Source organism: Eschrichtius robustus, chromosome 3 (assembly GCF_028021215.1).
Source record: "Eschrichtius robustus isolate mEscRob2 chromosome 3, mEscRob2.pri, whole genome shotgun sequence".
NCBI lineage: Eukaryota > Metazoa > Chordata > Mammalia > Artiodactyla > Eschrichtiidae > Eschrichtius > Eschrichtius robustus.
Window position 1 is genome coordinate 92508132 of NC_090826.1, and position 19346 is coordinate 92527477.

The following is a 19346-nucleotide window of genomic DNA, read 5'->3' on the forward strand; positions in this document are numbered from 1 at the left end:
GATTTTTTTCTTCTCTACCTTCTCATCACTATTCCCTTTAATGACAAATTATTTAATGACTGCTAAGACTGACATGTTGTGGTTTGTTCATTATTCCCTACAGGACCATAAACCCCACATAGCTCAGTTACCTTTAATTATATAGTCCCCCTGAAATAAAGTCAATAATGCATCCATGACACATAGCCCATCTTAACACTTTTATTTTGTCATCTGACTTAGTTATTAAGTTTTATATCTTATAGATGATTTATAAAATCACCTACGTTAAAATAACTTAGTAAAATAAATCTAACATGTAATGAAAACATCACATTACTATTTTTAAAATTTATTTATTTTCCTTTTTTTTTTGGCCATGCCACGCGGTATGTGTGATGTTAGTTTCCCAGCCAAGGATCGAACCTGTGCCTCCTGCAGTGGAAGCAAGGAGTTCTAACCACTGGACCACGAGGGAATTCCCTCACATTACTATTTTTGAATAATAAAACTGACAGTCTCAATTTATTTATCTAGAAAGGCCTCTCATTATTAGGGGAGTTATAGGAGTTATGTTGTGTCATTTACATAACACAATTCTAATGTACAGGGGGGCTAAATGAAAAACAATGAAATTGTTGAATTTATTTTTCTGTATAAAAAAAGGCTAATGTCGGGGGGTGGGTGGTGATGGGATGAATTGGGAGATTGGGATTGACATATATACAGTAGTATGTATAAAATAGGTAACTAATAAGAACCTGCTGTATTAAAAAAAATAAAATTCAAAAGTGAAAGCCTAATGTCAAAATGAGTACAATAAATAGTAGATTCGTACATACTAGGTCTTCTCATTTACCTTTGTGGAAACTCAAACTACCTTTCTTCAAGACCCCAGAAGTCCTCATAGACTAGTAAGAAACACATTACTGTATTTTAATGTGCAGAATTAGAGGAGCCTGTCTAAATATACTTCTCTAAATATAAAGCATTTCTAAATATAAATATCCTCTAAATAAAAAGCATGTCTAACTAGAAAGCATTTCTTGTGTTTTGGATAATGAGAACTCATTTAAAGGTCATTTTGCCAAAACTAATTAGAAGGGATATCAATACAATCAATTTCTAATTATGCATATGAGAATTATCTGATTAATTATCAAAATAATACAATGTTTTAAAAATTAAAATCAGCTTGTATTTAATATCCTCATAGATTCTTCTACCTCATCAATGTTTTCTAAATGAACATTTTAAACAAATTCTAAAAAAATTGCTTGAGAATGACTGCTAGTTTTACCTATGTCCTTCATGCAAGTCTTAAAAACAGTTTTAAAAATGAAGCATCTACATGTGCAAGGATACATTCCAAATGCTGAGAAAGACCAGACCCCTTATAGATCAGTTTAATAAATAATCAAGGAAATATAAGTCTAAAAGAAGGAAAGAATGACTTTTATGTATGTATGTTTAAATTCAACCTAAAAATTATAAAGAATTTGTGATATAATCCATGGAAGCATTGAGAGAGGATAAAAGGAATTGGTTCAATTTGGGGCAGGTTGTCAAGAGGTCTCTATAGACAAGGAAAGATCAGAAAGGAAACTTTTCCTTCATTAATTTATTTATTCAATCTATGTTTATTGAGAATCTACTGGGTACCAAACAAAATTCTAGGTACTTGGTAAACAGCAATGATACAAAATAATTAATATTTATTGTAGTCATGGAAACTATATTCTAGCAGTGATAGACTAGTACAGTGAATAATTAAATAATATATTATGCTAGAAAACAACAAATGGTATTTTTTTAAAAGTAAAGCATGTGAGGGAGTACAATAAGGTATACTAGGGATGAGGGTAGTGATTTTTAGCTCTAAAAAGCTTGGTCCTTTGCTCAGGATCCCTGACCTAAATTCCTGCCCCAATTCCTCTTTCAGTATAGCTTAGTTATTTTAATTTTACTCCCCAAATCTTGCAATTGTCTTCAATATTGCATTTAATAGTAAGTAAATTGTTGTTGATGGGCCTGGTTAGATCAGAGAAATTTGTGATAAATGGAGGATATTCTCAATTTTCTGGCAGTAAGTGAGAAGACAGATTATATATGGCAACATGCAAATGTTGCCAGGTAGGAATATATGGTAATGTGATTCTGTGGAAGTTATGGAACTAACAGTTGATGAGAGTGGCTTAGACTGAGAGGTGATCCTCCTTATTGAGGGTTTGACATTCAGGCTACGTTTAATGGAAGAACAGCATTTGGGTGATGGAATATACTAGCTATCACTTTTGTCTCAAAGCCAAATTCTACCCCTAAATTGTCTCTTATAATCTAAGCCAGCCCCTGAAAATAATCATTAACACAGTAATGCTGAGTTTTTCCTGAAGATCAAAGTTACCTTAACAAGTGAAATAATTTTTTTTCAAATAAAAACTACTGTGTCGTGTTCTTTCATGAAGACACAGAGACCATCCACAATCATCTTGAAGGGGCTTAGGAATATAGGAACATGTGATTCCCTAGATCCCCAGTTAGATTAATTGCAGGCATCAACATTTCTTTTCAGCAGTGGCAGAGAAAGATTTTTCTTCCACCCCCACCATCCTCTAACTTCCACTAAGGGAACTCCACGATTATCTGTCAGAATTAGCAAAAAACACAATTTGGAACAGAAAATAAAGGAACTTGCCATATCAGGGTGATTATTGATTATAGGAGAGTGAATAAGAAGTCTAGAAAAAAAAGATGTTATCAGTGAAGCCGTGAGGAAGATGAGTGGGAAAATTAAGGTTGAATATTAGCACCATTTTGTCAAATTCTACACTTATAAATGTGAAGATATTATAAGAAGCTTATACTTAATGTTTTATAGAATAATTGGAATTCCTAGTTAAGATGGTACTAGAATTAAATTTAGTCTTGCTCATATAGAGAAAAATAGAATGAAGATAAACAGGGAATTTTCATAATTGTACATGCAAGGATCAAAATGTCAATTTACTTAATTTTACAAAATGCTGTTAAAACTAGTGATGTTCCCAGCTAAACCTGCCCTGTTTCGTTTGCTTTCCTTAAAGTTACACATTGCTGAGTTGTATGAGGGTCCAATGTACTGCCCTGTTGACAGTGATTACCCAAGTTTTTGTAAGATATCAAAGAAAATATAAAGTAGAACAGAGGAAAGATCACAAAACTTTGAGTTAGAAGACCTGGGTTTAGTCAAAACACTATCAGTTATTAAATATGATCTCAATCCAATCACAATTTCTAGGAGGTGGTTTTCTCATTTGCAAAATGGATATTACAGAAATTACCCTGTGAACCCCCGAGTGTTAAGTGAGATCATGCGAATCTGTTATTTGGAAACTTTAAGGAGCTTTAAGATGTTATTGTGATTTTATTTTATTTTTTAAAATTTTTATTGGAGTATAGTTGCTTTACAATGTTGCGTTAGTTTCTACTGTACAGCAAAGTGAATCAGCTATACGTATACATATATCCCTCTTTTTTGGATTTCCTTCTCATTTAGGTCACTGCAGAGCACTGAGTAGAGTTCCCTGTGCTATACAGTAGGTTCTCATTAGTTATCTATTTTATACATAGTATCAATAGTGTATATATGTCCATCCCCATCTCCCAATTCATTCCACCCCCACTTCCCCCCTTGGTGTCCATACATTTGTTCTCTACATCTGTGTCTCTATTTCTGCTTTGCCAGTAAGATCATCTATACCATTTTTCTAGATTCCACATATATGCATTAATATATGATGTTTGTTTTTCTCTTTCTGACTTACTTCACTCTGTATGACAGACTCTAGGTCCATCTACATCTCTACAAATGACCCAATTAACGTTCCTTTTTATGGCTGAGTAACATTCCATTGTATATATGTACCACATCTACATGTAAAACAATGAAATTAGAACACTCCCTAACACCATTCATAAAAATAAACTCCAAATGGATTAAAGACCTAAATGTAAGGCCAGACACTATAAAACTCTTAGGGGAAAACAAAGGCAGAACACTTTGACTTAAACCACAGCAAGATCTTTTTTGACCCACCTTCTAGAGTAATGAGAATAAAAACAAAAATAAACAAATGGAACATAATTAAACATAAAAGCTTTTGCACAGCAAAGGAAACCATAAACAAGACAAAAAGACAAACCTCAGAATGGGAGAAAATAGTTGCAAATGAAGCAACGGACAAAGGATTAATCTCTGAAATATACAAACAGCTCATGCAGCTCAATATCAAAAAAACAACCCAATCAAAAAATGGGTGGAAGACCTAAATAGACATTTCTCCAAAGAAGACATACGGATGGCCAGGAGGCACATGAAAAGATGCTCAACATCACTAATAATTAGATTATTATTATTATTTATATAATTAGATAATTAGAAATGCAAATCAAAACTACAATGAGGTATCACCTCACACCGGTCAGAATGGCCATCATCAAAAAACCTACCAACAGTAAATGCTGGAGAGGGTGTAGAGAAAAGGGAACCTTCTTGCAATGTTGGTGGGAATGTGAATTGATAACAACCACTATGGAGAACAGTGCAGAGGTTCCTTAAAAAACTAAAAATAGAACTACCATATGACCCAGCAATTCCACTTCTGGGCATATACCCAGAGAAAACCATAATTCAAAAAGACACATGCACCCCAGTGTTCACTGCAGCACTATTTACAATAGCCAGGGCATGGAAGCAACCTAAATGTCCCATCAACAGAGGAATAGATATTGTGATATTTATAATAGTCAATACTTATTGAAAAATTGATATGGTTAAATATTTTGTTTGTGAAATATCCGAAAAGGACTCTTACACAATTCACATACCTGCAGTAAATCTAACATGCTTCTTAGTGTGGGTCTGACACCCACAGTGGCAATTACAGAACTTACATTTAGCACACTAGTTCTAAATACCTCTCTTGTAAACTAATATTTGGATTGGACTTTTCCATATTTTGTAAGATTTATGTGATTTTCTTGTCAAATAGGTGAAAAATAAGGGGTAAATCATTTCAACTTACTGAGAATACAATCCAGAATTTTGTAATTTGATCATAATTATTTCATTAACTATAAATGGAGAACATAAATCATAGCTAAATTTCAGCATTTTCATTCTAATTCCCCATGTGAATTTTAATTAAGATATAAGATTGTATTAATTTATTATTTATTAATTGATATAACATTTATAAGGTTTAGAAATTATATTGTATGGTTAATTAAGCAGAAGTGGGGGTTTCTTTTTTCCTGATTTATTTATTTTCTTAAGCATTTTTTCAGAATAGTTTTAGATTTACAGAAGAAGTATGGATATAGTTTGAGAACTCCCATATATCTCACATCATTTATATTATCAATAATACTATATTAATCAACATACTATATTAATATGGTACCTTTGTCACAAATAACCTATATTGATACATAATTACCAACTAAATTAAGATTTCCTTTTTTTTTCAGCCATTTTTGTGTTCCAGGATCCAGTCCAGGATTCCACATTACATTTTGTTGTCATGTTTCATTAGGCTTTTCTTGGCTGTGACAGTTTCTCAGGCTTTCCTTTTGTAAAGGTTACCTGAGAGTTGAGGATCACTGGCAAGATATTTTGTAGGATGCCTCTCTATTGGAATTTGTCTGATTTTTTTTATCCCTCATGATTAAACTGAGGTTATGGTTTTGGGGGAGAAAAACCATAGAGTTAAGTGAAAATCCCATCGTCTCATATTAAGGGTACATAACTTAGCATGACTTATCATGGTTTATCATTGTTGAGCACCTGGTTGATGTAATATTTTTCAGCTTTCCCCTTGGTAAAATTATACTTTTTCCCCTTTCCATAATGTACTCCTTGAAAAGAAATACAATGCATAGCTCACACTTAAGAAGTGGGGAGTTGGGGCTTCCCTGGTGGCGCAGTGGTTGAGAGTCGGCCTGCCAATGCAGGGGACGCGGGTTCGAGCCCTGGTCTGGGAAGTTCGCACATGCCGCGGAGCAACTAGGTCCATGAGCCACAACTACTGAGCCTGCGCGTCTGGAGCCTGTGCTCTGCAACAAGAGAGGCCACGATAGTGAGAGGCCCGCGCACCGCAATGAAGAGTGGACCCCGCTTGCCGCAACTAGAGAAAGCCCTCGCACAGAAACGAAGACCCAACACAGCCAAAAAATTTAAAAATATATATAAAAATAAATAAATAAATTTAAATAGCAAAAAAAAAAAAAAAAGTGGGTAGTTATGCTCCACCTCCTTGAGGGTGGAGTATCTATATAAATATTGGAGTTCTTCTATATGGGAGATTTGTCTCTTCTCCTCTACTGGTTTATTTATTCAATAACTTATTTATATCAGGATAGGCCTGTGGATATTTTTAAAGCTTTGTGTTATAATCCAGTACTACTTCATATTTTTGTGCTCAAATTATTTCAGCTTTGGCCATTGGGAGCTCTTTCAGTTGGCTCTTGGGTATGTCCCATCATTGTGGTATATGTAGGGGTGTGTGTGTGTGTGTGTGTGTGTGTGTGTGTGTGTTTAAGCGTTTCCCTACTTTTTGGCACTGTGAGATAGTCTAGGCTAATCATGTGTATTTCCTGCCTCAGTTCTAGAATCATCCAGGTCTCTAAGGAGCTTTGGTTCCTTTTATTGGAGAATGATATTAGAGACTGGAATTTGGGTCTAGGTGTGCTTGTTGCTGCTGGAGTGACTTTACACATAGGCTGTGAGCTGACAGAAAGGAAATATGAGTATGATAACCTGTGGATATAAGCATATCTATAAATATTTTTGTATGTAACCATCTATTTTTAAGTATTCAAACTAATATCTCCAATCTAATCCATTACCTTACCACATGAATCATTCTAGCCTTCCCCACCTTGCTTATCTGTTACCTATCATTGAAACCTGTTTCCCATCATCTGACATCCACTTACTTAACTGATCAATAAGTTTTAGATAGGAATTATTAAAATGTGGGACCTTCAGAAATCAGTTTGGACATATTAAAGGCTTATATAGCTATACTTACTGACTGATGGAACCTTCAGAAATTTGGAATTTGTTTTGGACATATGACAGCTTAGAATTGCACTATCCAATAGTTATACAATGTGAGCCACATATATAATTTAAGATTTTCTTGTAAGGACATTAAAAAAGTAAAAAGAAGCAAGTGAAAACCAAACAAACAAAAAATATATAAATGGCAGTTTAAAATTGTTAACCCTTACTCTAAGGATAACAACTAGAATCAAGTGTTAATTTTATTTAAAGTGCAGGTACAGTTTCTTTTGCCTTTAGTCTTGTAGAATCCATTCCTCCCAGTAACTTAAGTCAACAGCTTTTCCACCACTCTTTTCAGTGAGGTTATTTCGTACATATTCAATCGTTAGATTATTATGTCAAATTCTAGATTTTATCCTGGGATTCCTGGAGTCCTAAATGATTTTTTTTTTTTTTTTTTTTTTTTTTTTTGCGGACATTAGGCTGACTCAATGCTAAAAAGTTCTGTGTGTTTTGACAAAAGGTTCCACCATTACAGTATCACCCAAATTAATTTCACTCAGAAATTCCCTGTGCTTTATCTATTAACCCTCCACTTCAAACTCCTACCAGCAACTGACCTGTTGTTATCTCTATAGGTTTTCCTTTTCCAGAGTGTCCTATAATTGTAATTAAAAAGTATGTAGTCTTTTCAGACTGGCTTTTTAAAGTTATCAATATTCATTTAAAATTCATTCATGTCTTCGCATGGCTTATTACTTTTCTAATGCTCAATATTATTCCATTTTAATCAAGGTACCACAGTTTATTTTTCCAGTAGCCCATTGAAGGATATCTTGGTTGCTTCCTGTTTTGGCAATAATGAATAAAGTTGCTATAAATATTCACATGCAGATTTTGGTATTTTTAAAATCAGTTAGTAAATATCTAACAGCACCATTGTTAGAACATAAAGATAAGATTACATTCAATTTTGTGTGATACTGCTGAACTGTCTTCCAAAGTGGCTCTATTATTTTGTATTCCCACCAGCAATGAATGAGAGTTCCTGTTGCTCAGCATCCTCACCAACAATTGCTATTGTCAGTTTTTGGAATGTAGCTATTTTAATAAATAATGAGTGCTATCCCACAGTGTTGTAATTTGTATTTCTCTAATGACATATGATGTTGACCATCTTTTCATATGCTTATTTGTATCTGTATATCTTCATTGGAAAAATGTCTGGTCGTACTTTTTCCACATTACATAGTTTTTTTTTCTCATTGTTGAGTTTTAAGGATTCTTTATATGTTTTGGATATATATCCTTAATCAGATAAATGCTTTGCAAATATTTTCTCTTGGCTTATAGCTTAACTCTCTTAGTAGTATCTTTTCCAAAGCAAAACTTTTAATTTTAATGAAGTCCAACTATTTTTTTCATTTCATGGATCATGCTTTTGATTGTGTATCTAAGAGTAATGGTGAATAATCGTAGACATCCATGCCTTATTCATGATCTTGGATGAAAAGCATCCTGTCTTTTGTCATAAAGTATGATGTTATCTGAAAGTTTTTTGGTGATGTTCTTTACTCCTTCCATTCCTAATTTGCTGAGAGTTTTTATCATAAATGGATTTGGATTTTGTCAGATGTTTTTTTCTGCATCAATAGATACAATCATGATTTTTTTTCTCTTTAACTTGTTGATATATTGGATTACAATGATTCATTTTTGAATGTTGAACCAACCATGCATACCTGGAATAAACCCACTTAGTCTTGATTCAATTACTTTTTAGCATAATAAATAAAAATATATATTCAGCAAAATTCTGGTAATTGTAAAACCTATGTAATTTTTTAAGTACAACTTTATTATGTTTTAGGCAATCACTCAGATGTACCTCATTTAATATATTGATGTTTTAAATCTAAAATGTACTGTTACCATCATTGAATTCCATTATGGTAATTAGTTGATTGAATCTATTTAAGATTTTAGAAACTTGTATTTTTTTGTAATATGTATTTATACATTCTGCATTTAAAAAAACTAGAAGATGAGGATTGTAAAAGTATCTGCTTTCCATATGTTCTATTTAACCCCAAACAGCTAGCATCTACTAGGTTGCTTTTTCTATGAATTACTTTAAATATTTTTTCTTTTGTTTTGTTTGTTTTTTCTCCTTTTCTTTGGGAGTGAAATATAATAGAACACCACATAGAACATCCGTTTTCTTTGGCTTGTTAATATTTACAATGTTCTTCTGCATTTATCAAGAAATATATAATTCCCTATAGTTAGAGCCATTCAAACTAACAGTAGGAAATTTTAATGTTGATAAAACTATTGATCATACAAACATTAAAATTATGTCTCCTGTAGTAACTGCCAATACAAGAGTTGTACATTAATTAGGAAATCAATAGAATTGTCAATAAAAAGGCAATCTTTGATAGGATGATATTGTCAGAAGGCCAAGTGGCTGAGGGGCCAGAAGCTAAATAACTCAGCAAGTGACCTATTTATTTGACTTCAGGCTACTCTCAAATTGTATATATAAAGAAATACCAGGTAGAACCAAAACACAGGAAGCTGCATATTGCCCATTCATGTAATTTATTTTATAAGAGTAAAGGCTAGCTTATTATTGCAGTAAACTTACTTGTTTGATTTCTAAAACACTTACTTTGTGTTTTCTATAGTAACTCTATAATTGTTCCAGACTGGCAGAATATTTATGAAAAACATAAATCGCAATTTTATCCTTTCCCACAAACCCTGTTCATTATTATTCATTTTAAACTACTCTTTTTAGCAATGTATGTTGGAGAATCTGTGTATTTAATTCTAGGAATATAGCTAATTTATGTAAATATTTCAGGCCAACACAATTCAAAAGTAATAATAAAAGGATAATTGCCCCATCAAAAAAGGCCTCAGATTTTCATTCTAAATTATTTTATTCCAGATGATCAATCAATCTTCCATTTACTCATTTTTAAGGAAATAAATATGAGCCTTGATTTTTTCATTTGTTTGCATTTTGTTGTGTGGAAATATTTTACCTTGCTTAATTTTCAAGTCAATTAAGAGCATTTTAATGAGTCATAATGGTCCAAATTGTAACATTGTGGAATAGTTCTGCAAATGATGCTTTTTCCATAATGGGTTTTGTTCTATCAGGACTTGTAGAAAGAGAAATAACAAATAATAACAACAACAGAAAGAGTGTCAAGGTTGAGTTCCTTTCTTTTCCTAGAAATGCCTGAATTCTATAATTGAAATTGTTATTGGTATTGATTTCATTGTATATGTAATTACATGTTATATACATATTATATAGTATAATGTTATATATGTTATAGTGTATGTAATGAATATATGTTATATTATTTTGCTGTAATTAATGATAATATTCAACAAGTGTTTAAAATTTGAATTTCCAACAAATATTTACAAGATAGCCATAAGCTAACTTTTGCTAAAAATCTCCTTCCAGGTCTGTAGGGCTGTCTTTTCTTCTGCCCTCTTAAATACTACAGGTAATGACTAGTTGAGAACAGCATAAATTTACATCATTTCTTTTAAGGAATAGTAAATTATCCAAAAATGGGAATGAAATAATGCTTATAAATTATTTGTATCCCATACATAAAGATAGAACACAATATAGAACACAAAATCAAAATTTATATCATGCCAAACATAAAGATTCTAAAAGAATTTTGTTGAAGCATAGAAATAATTCATTTGTTAACAGAAGTCATGAGAGAAAATTTTAAAAGTCATGTACACAGAGTTAAACACCACAGAGAAGCCTGCGAGTCATAGTTTTACTGAAATTGGCATTATTGTTGTTAAAAGTTGTTAAAAGTTATATTTTGTTGAAATTAATAAGAGAATTATAACTTTATTAAGGAGATCATTTCATGTGTTCAGGACAGTTTCTTGTGATTATGTCTCTTTGTTCTCATTCCAAACAAATGTTTCACAGTTTAAATATCACGTATTACAGATGGCTCAAATTAAATAATGCAAGCAGTTTTGACATAGTCAATTCATATTACTTTAAAATACTTCCTATAGCTATTGGAATGTACATTTACTTTTTTGTAATATGTAACGTGATTAACATTCTCTTCAAAAACTTTTGATGCTCTCAGTTCTGTTAGAAATTGCTAAAAGTGTACTCTGAAAAAAGTTAATACATAAGGAATGCCATTAGCATTCACTTTCTAAAAGAATTACTTAAATGCTCAATAGTTACATGTAATTAAAAATAGTGTATTCTTAATTTTTAATACCATAATTACTTTCTTGTTACTTTAAGTATGAATTTTGAAAGATTTTGATGGTCTTTGCCTACCAAAAGAATAATGGAAGAACAGTGTTATTAGAATATATTTTTAAACATAAATATTAAAACAAATTTTTTGTTTTAATAAATATGGCGAAAAGTAATATGTGCTATGTGTTTGAAGATAGGTAACAGTACATGGAGAAAATATTTCTAAATAAAGAAGTTGAAGAAGGAATAATGGTGAAGTCATTTGAATTAAATTATAAACTAGTTTTAATTTTACCTTAAGGGTAGAAGGACATAGCTGGGAAGTTAAATCTACAGAGAAAAAGTACTCTGGGAAGCAACATATTAACTATTTGAGCATTGTTTTCAGTTTAAGTTATTGACTGTACTGTTTTCTGTGATTAGCCTAGCTAATCAAAACTGACAATAATTAGGTTTTTATAAATATATTTTCTACACATATTGGTCCATGATTTCTGTCATGCACAAAGGCTGTCATTAAATCATATAGCAACAGCAAAGTTAAAATAATTCACAATGCTAATTCCCTTTGCCAGAGATTTTAACAGTTTAATTATTTTCTTGTTGGAGAATCTTTAATTCTAACAATGTATTCCTTCAAGCGATTCTAATTATATGGAGTTTGAAGTTGATTTTATACATTGATTAATACCACAAGCAATCAAGTTTAGGTGTTAGAAGAGTCTGAGTTTCTAAGTCATTAAACTGTGTATTTTAATACAGACTCATTTGGAAACCAAAGAGATCAAATCTTAATGTTCCTGTTTAGAACAACAACAAATTATGCAAATATTGTAATTTCAAATTATTTACTTTAGCTTTTGTTTACATTCTCTCTTGAAAATTAATTTTTCAAATATGATTTTATTACATTCAAATTTAAGAATGTCTACTTATCATCTATAGGACTTTGGAATTTGAGAAGAGAAATGCTGTCTGCTTCCGCTAAATATGTTTCAGGCCCTATATATGCATTTGGTTTATTTCTTACTCTATGGAGTGCATTTGTCTTACTAGGACCTCTAAGGTGCTATATATTTCTTGATTGTTCATCTTAATTAACATAATGTAGTGGATCGAGGTGATGTTGTGTTGGGATATCCAAATGGTCCAGATATTTTAGTACTATAAAATGGTAGAGGACAGAAGAGGTAATATAGCTCAGGAGCAAAATTGTAAATGTATATTGTTACCTGTTCCATGTAAATATGAACTGTTTCTAATCTTCTTTTCTGATAATAATAAATAGTAAAAAAGAATGCACTTACCAAATCAATGCTGCATCCCTATGTCCAGGGCCATAGTAATCTATTCTAGCAAGGACTACATTTCTAGCACTGCAGTTGGGGCTCCTACTTGTTTGAGTTGGTAATAGCCTAGAGTCATCCTCCAAGATCCATGTATTTTCTGCAGGGGCCAGACTGGTAAACTAAATGGAGATATGATGGGGACCATTGCCTCTGCATCCTTTAGGTCCTTATTGATTTATACTATTTGGACAAGGATGCATTACTGTTTTCTATTTAGTGTCGTGGCAGAGTGGCAGTTTCAGTGTCTTCATTTTGCCTTCTGTGCCATGAGAGACCTTACTGCGCAGACCAAGGAATCATTGTGGGAGTGAAGCCAAGTGTTAAGTATGCCAATCACAATTATACATTTAGGTATTGTAAAATGACAACTAAGTGGATTCATGGGTCCTAGTAGATCCACAGTAAGCTGAACCTTGCTTAGGATGCCATTATAAGAAGGGGAGCCATAATGATGGTTTAGAAGTCTTTGTGTCTAACAGGCCTCAAAACATCAATTTCCTTTTGCCCTAAATGACCATAGGTGTCTCCATGGAAAGACTGGATATTTATTAATTGTTATGTTTGCCATAGTAGTTCTGCATACTTCTTCGCAAAGACTTGGCCACCTCTTCAGTCAGTAGATTCTGAATCTGAAAATAACTTTAGTCCAGAAACTGGGCAAGGGATCATAACATTTTTATTAGGTTGGCTGCCTTCAGCCACCTAGTCAGCCATTCTCTACTTCCTGTGATGGTAGTATCTAGAGAGTGCCCTTGTTAACTGACCATTTATTTTGTTCTTAGGGACACTATGTGCTATGAACCATAGAACCATCTCCATAACTATCTGTGAGTCAAAACCTTGGCTGCCACTCTGACCCTGCCAGTCATTAAGATATTGTGATATCCCAGCTCGTGGCACTAAAGCACTGCTCTCTATCCTATATTGTCTCTATTGTTTCAGGGTTCTACCATCTGTGTTGCTTCCAGTAAGCCTAGTTCTGTATTAGTCACTCAGACTTCAGAGTGCCATACAGAGGAGAGTTACATGATCTTGTTGAGTCATATTGGTGTCTCTCTCACCAGTGCATTCTTCATAGCTTTGGTGAATGTGAATCCTCTGGGCTGTCAAATGGAGCATGATTATCTGGTGAGTCCTATAGTCTTACGTTGTATATCCATCCCAGCATAATGACTTCATCAAACTGTTATTCCCTCTTCCATTGTCTGCTACAGCAAATCTGAAGTTTCATCTAGTCTTAACTTTGCTTTTTCATGCTTCTAAGAGCCATCATATAGTCAATTTGCACAGTCTTCAGGGATTTTAAACCATGTATCTTGGGAGAAAGTTCCCAAATCAATAAATTATTCCCTATCCATTATTTTGTCCTGGTTCACTTTATCAGTGCAAATTCAATGCAGACTTGGGCAATACCATGGAGAAATTTGCAGCAATACAAGGCCATTAGAGTGGCTCCATGTTACACTGAAATGAAAACCTTTATATCTCCACTTATCAAAGTGGTCATGAATGGAGACTGCCTTGGAAAGGTGTACCCTTATGCAAGGTAGTTCCTTGCAGCTGAGGCAGACTGAAGAACCAAGAGCAGGAGTCTGTCTGCTGAAAGCTTGGGCAATAACTCCTTCCTTGAGAGGTGATCTGGGTGGTGCATCTCATTCTTCACCATACATTGAAGTAAACATTATCTCAAAGTATCTGATAATTTAGATAACTGAGGAAAGCATACTATTACTTTGGAACCAAACAAAAGTCAACTTGTACTTTGATTGCGTTGACCAGATGATTTGGCAATTCGTTGAGGATGTTGTTCGTTACTGTATAACAATCGATGTAACCTAATAATCAGGTTTAATTTGTCAGGGCTAAATGCTTTCCCTAATTACAATATTTTAATACTTCCTCCAAGAAAAAAGGCACATAGGTGGAACAGATGATCAAGGATAAGACAATAGCATAGTCCATCCACTGAACCACAAAGCTTGGTTTTCTGAACTTGGTTTGTGATCTAACAAAAACTCTGTGGTAGAAGATACTTTGTTAACTGTCTTTTTCTATCTATGTCAAAAGGATTGTATTTATATATACAAAGTAACTTAGTATGAGAAACATTAATTATAAAACTAAATATATACAAGACACAAACCCAAACCATTTCTTTTTACATTCAACATAAAATTTTATGTTTCCACAATATTAAATGATTATAGTAAGTCCCCTACATAAGAACCTTCAAGTTGCGAACTTTCAAAGATGTGAATGTGCATTCGCATGTCCAGTCACATAAGTTAGTTCATGTATCTAGCATACATTGTCACATGCATGCATCCTCTACAAGTGGTTGTGCTTTTGTGTACTTTACTGTACAGTACCATATAGAGAACAGTAGTACAGTATCTTTATTTCAAGCCCAGGATGTCCAGAAGCAAGTGTAAAGGCAGTGGTGATGTAGCTGGTACTGCTAAGAAGTGCCAAGCGATAACAATGTAAACAAAAGTGAAAATAATTGAGAGTGGAGTGAGGCAAAAAGATGGTAGACATCGCTTGTCAACCATTGTTCATGAATTGTTCAACCATCGGCATGATTCTAAAGAACAAGGACAAGATCATGGAACATGTGAAGTCTGCTGTGCCGATGATGTCGACAGTTAATATCAAAGAAGCATGGAAAAGTGATGGACGAGATGGAGAAACTTCTCAGTGTGCGGATGCAGGATCAGCGTCAGCGTCGAGTCCTGCTCAGCTTAATGCTGATTCAAGAGAAAGCTAAAAGCCTTTATGAAGACTTGAAGAAGAAACACAGCGAAGAATCAGAGGGCGTATCTTCTAATGCCAGCCATGGAGGTTTCAGCAGTTCAAGGCTAGAGACAGCCTTCACAACATAAAAGGAAGTGAGTGCAGATATGGTAGCTGCCTGGGAATTTCCTGAAATGCTTCGAGAAATTATTGATGAAGGCACATATTTACCCAAGCGGGTTTTTAATGTGGATGAGAGAAGACTGTACTGGAAGAGGATGCCAGACTGAAGTTATACCAGTAAGGAGGAAACGTTGATGCCAGGCTATAAAGCAGCAAAGGATAGGCTAACTCTGTTGTTTGGTGGCAGTGCTTCTGGTGATACGAAGCTGAAGCCTCTCTTAGTTTATCATTCAGAGAACCCAAGAGCCTTTAAGAACATAGCCAAGGTCTCTCTTCCTATTATGTGGAAGAGTAACCCCAAGGCCTGGGTTACACAGGCCATTTTCCAGGACTGGATTTTCCACCACTTTATCCCAGAGGTAGAGAAATATTGCTCGGAGAAGGACGTCCCATTCAGCATTCTTTTGCTGCTTGACAGTGCTCCAGGCCACCCCTCATTCATGGACGACTTTCATTCCAATGTCAAAGTAGTGCATCTGGCACCAAATACTGCATTGCTCATTCATCCTATGGACCAGGGAGTTATAGTGACTTCTAAGAAATATTATTTATGTCACACTTTTTGTCAGGCAGTAAAGGCGAGTGGCGAATCAGGAACAACCTTGCAACAATTTTGGAAGGACTATAACATCTACAAGGCCATAAAAAACATTGACTTTGCTTGGCGTGAGGTTACCGCCGTCACCATGAATGGGGTTTGGAAGAACCTTTGCCCACAGTTTGTTCACGATTTCCATGGATTTGAGAAGGTGAATGAGAAGTACAAAGAGGTCTTCAGCAACATAGTGACCCTCAGTGAGAAGCTGGAGGTAGATCTGCAAGAGGACTACTTCATTGAACTCCTTGCTGTGCAACACAAGGAGCTTACTAATGAAGACCTGATGGAATTGGAGGCCCAGAGAAAGGACAGAGAGAGACAAGAGGAAGAAGAAGTAACTGAAGAACTGAAGAGATTCATGACTCAGGAAATGGCAAGGGACTTTTCTTTATTTGAGGAGGCACTGTTAGTTTTTGAGGCATAGGACCTGAACGTAGAATGGTACACGAAGGTTGCAGCAGCTGTTCAGAATGCAGTCCAGTGCTATGGTGTCATCTATAATGAAAAAAAAGAGCTACTATCCAGACATCACTGGATCATTTTTTTAAGAGGGTAGATAGAATCCAGCAAGGAACCAGAACCTGTGCCATCAGTGTCAGGCGTGAGTGAAATTGCAGTTTGCCCTCCATCTCCCATTGCTGATGATCCCTCAGCCCTACCATCTCCCACCTCCTCTCCCACCTCCAGTCAGTAACTTTTCTCGCCTTTTCACTCAATGTCAGTCCCTGTATGCCAGTTGTTGTACTGTACTACTGTACTTTTCAAGGTACTCTACTGTAAGATTAAAAATATTTTCTTTGTTTTTTGTTTTTGTTTGTTTTTTATGTATTATTTGTGTGAAAAGTATTACAAACCTATTACAGTACAGTACTATATAGCCGATTGTGTTAGTCGGGTACCTAGGCTAACTTTGTTGGACTTAACGAACAAGTTGGACTTAACGAATGCGCTCTTGGAATGGAACTGGTTCATATGTAGGGGACTTACTGTACATTCTTTTCTAAATACTTGCTGCGAGTTTTTGTATTTATCTCATTGTGGACTGATAATGAAGAGTTTGCATACTGGTGATGGTATGTGAACTTTCAGCTACTCTGATCTAAACTATTTCAATCAGAGACTTTCAGGTTTTTTCCAGGAAATTCAAAGACAAAGATGCATTTTTTTTTCTGCTTATGTGAACACAAGAGATTATTACTCCAGCAAACTTGAGGGGAGCTATTTTCACATGAAACTGATCCTACAAAGAGCAGAGAAGAAAGAAGGAGGAAATGTAGTTTAGGTGATATCACTGAGCTGCTGGATTATCACTTGGTGCAGCCCTACTTTGAAATTTTCAGTGATCCAATACTCAAAATTATTTAATACACTTTAACTCAGATTTTTTGTTACTTCAAACCGAAACAACTTTACTGACTGAAATATTACAATAATTTTACAAGTGAAGGAGTTTTTGTCTCAAGTCACATGTGATATGAAGTTGTAATAGGCAGCACTTTTTGCAAGAGAAATAAACTATACTTTAACCAGTTTAGAATGAGAAAACACAAAGCAAAAAAGAAAATGTTAATAATGAATAAATGAATAAAACCAAAATAAAACAAACAATTATTAGCTCACATAATCAACTGTGGGAAGGGCAAGAATATAGATTACCTCAGCCAGTGCAATTCCGATAGGACTCTATTTTTTTATTTCTTCCTTTCTAGTTTGCTTTGTGTTTTGGTTTTATTCTACTGTGCTGAGTTTTTCAACCAGGCAGGAATCATGAACACAAATAACTTCTAGGCTCACATTTTTCTGTCTCTACCATCAGGGAGTATGAATTCTTTTTCCTTTAGTTTAAACTTGAAAGGACTAGAGAAGAATTCTGGCTGACCCCAGTCAGATCAAACACCTACTGATGTGTCCAGAGATGCAATAGCTACCAATTAGTAATCTCGACAGTAGCTCTGTAGTTGGAACTGGAAAAAATAATTCTCCCTGAAGAAAGTTCTATCAGTAGGAGTATGGAGGCATTCCAAAAACAATATTAAAATAGATGTCTACTAAAATCAGAATTGGTTTCAGAATGGGTCTGACTCCAAGGTCTGTGCTTTTATTGACAATGGATAATTAATAAAAGCTCTTTACAATTGATTAAATTATGGGGTTCGTCACCAGTATTAGAATTGTAACTTTAGGGTAGATTTAAGTAAATGAGATAAAATATGAATAAGGTATTTCAAGAAAACCTTACAGTCACCTAATAGAAATGAACAGAGCTTCTTAATTTCATTTCACTATTTAAATATTGATAACCTACTTATGGAATGATAAAAACTAATGATTATTTTTCAGCAAATAAACCATTCTTTAAATGTTCAACTAGTAATTGTAATAATTTTTTAAATATACCTTTTACAACTCTGTTTAATGTAAATCCTAAAGGACATTTAGCTTCAGATGACATTACTTCTTATACAGAGAATAGCTGGAATTATTTCCCCACCAGTGTCTGAGATAATATTGAAAAGTATTTTGTATTTCCCAAAATTGGAATAAACCTATTATACAGGGAGACATTATGGGATTTTTTTTTTGCCAAACTTGATTTCCTACATCTGTATTTTATATAAAACCATTATTGTCAAAATCTAGTTTCAAAATCTGGATGATTCAGAGTCATACAATATACTGAAACTTCTTGATCTCTACAGGGACATTAAAAATCTTTTCTGTCTGAGTTACTAACACTTCATCTTCGCTTACCTCTTCTAACTTTCCTTATTTTTCAGGTGATTGGTTTACTGCCATTACTCTTGTAATAATGATTATTACTTCTAACTGGCAAACTTTCAGCTAAAAAATAAGACGTGTTTTCTTCCTAAACTCAAATAAAGAGTAAAATGTGTTATCAGTAATCAGAGTTCTATATCTTCATCATTAGGCTTCAAAAAATTCTTAGTTTGCTTATTGAGAAATGATAATTGGTATTAAATTTTATGTCCTTTTGAAAAAACTTAGCCATAACTAGTGCATTTGAAAATGTCATTGCAGTCACACAGTTTGAATTTTCTAACAATTTTCTACCTTCTTAATTCTCCATTCATTTAGAAATATTTAGCGAATAGGAATGGGAAACTATTGTATAGTTTCTAATTTGCTGCATTTAACAACTTCATGTTAACAAAAAATATAGTT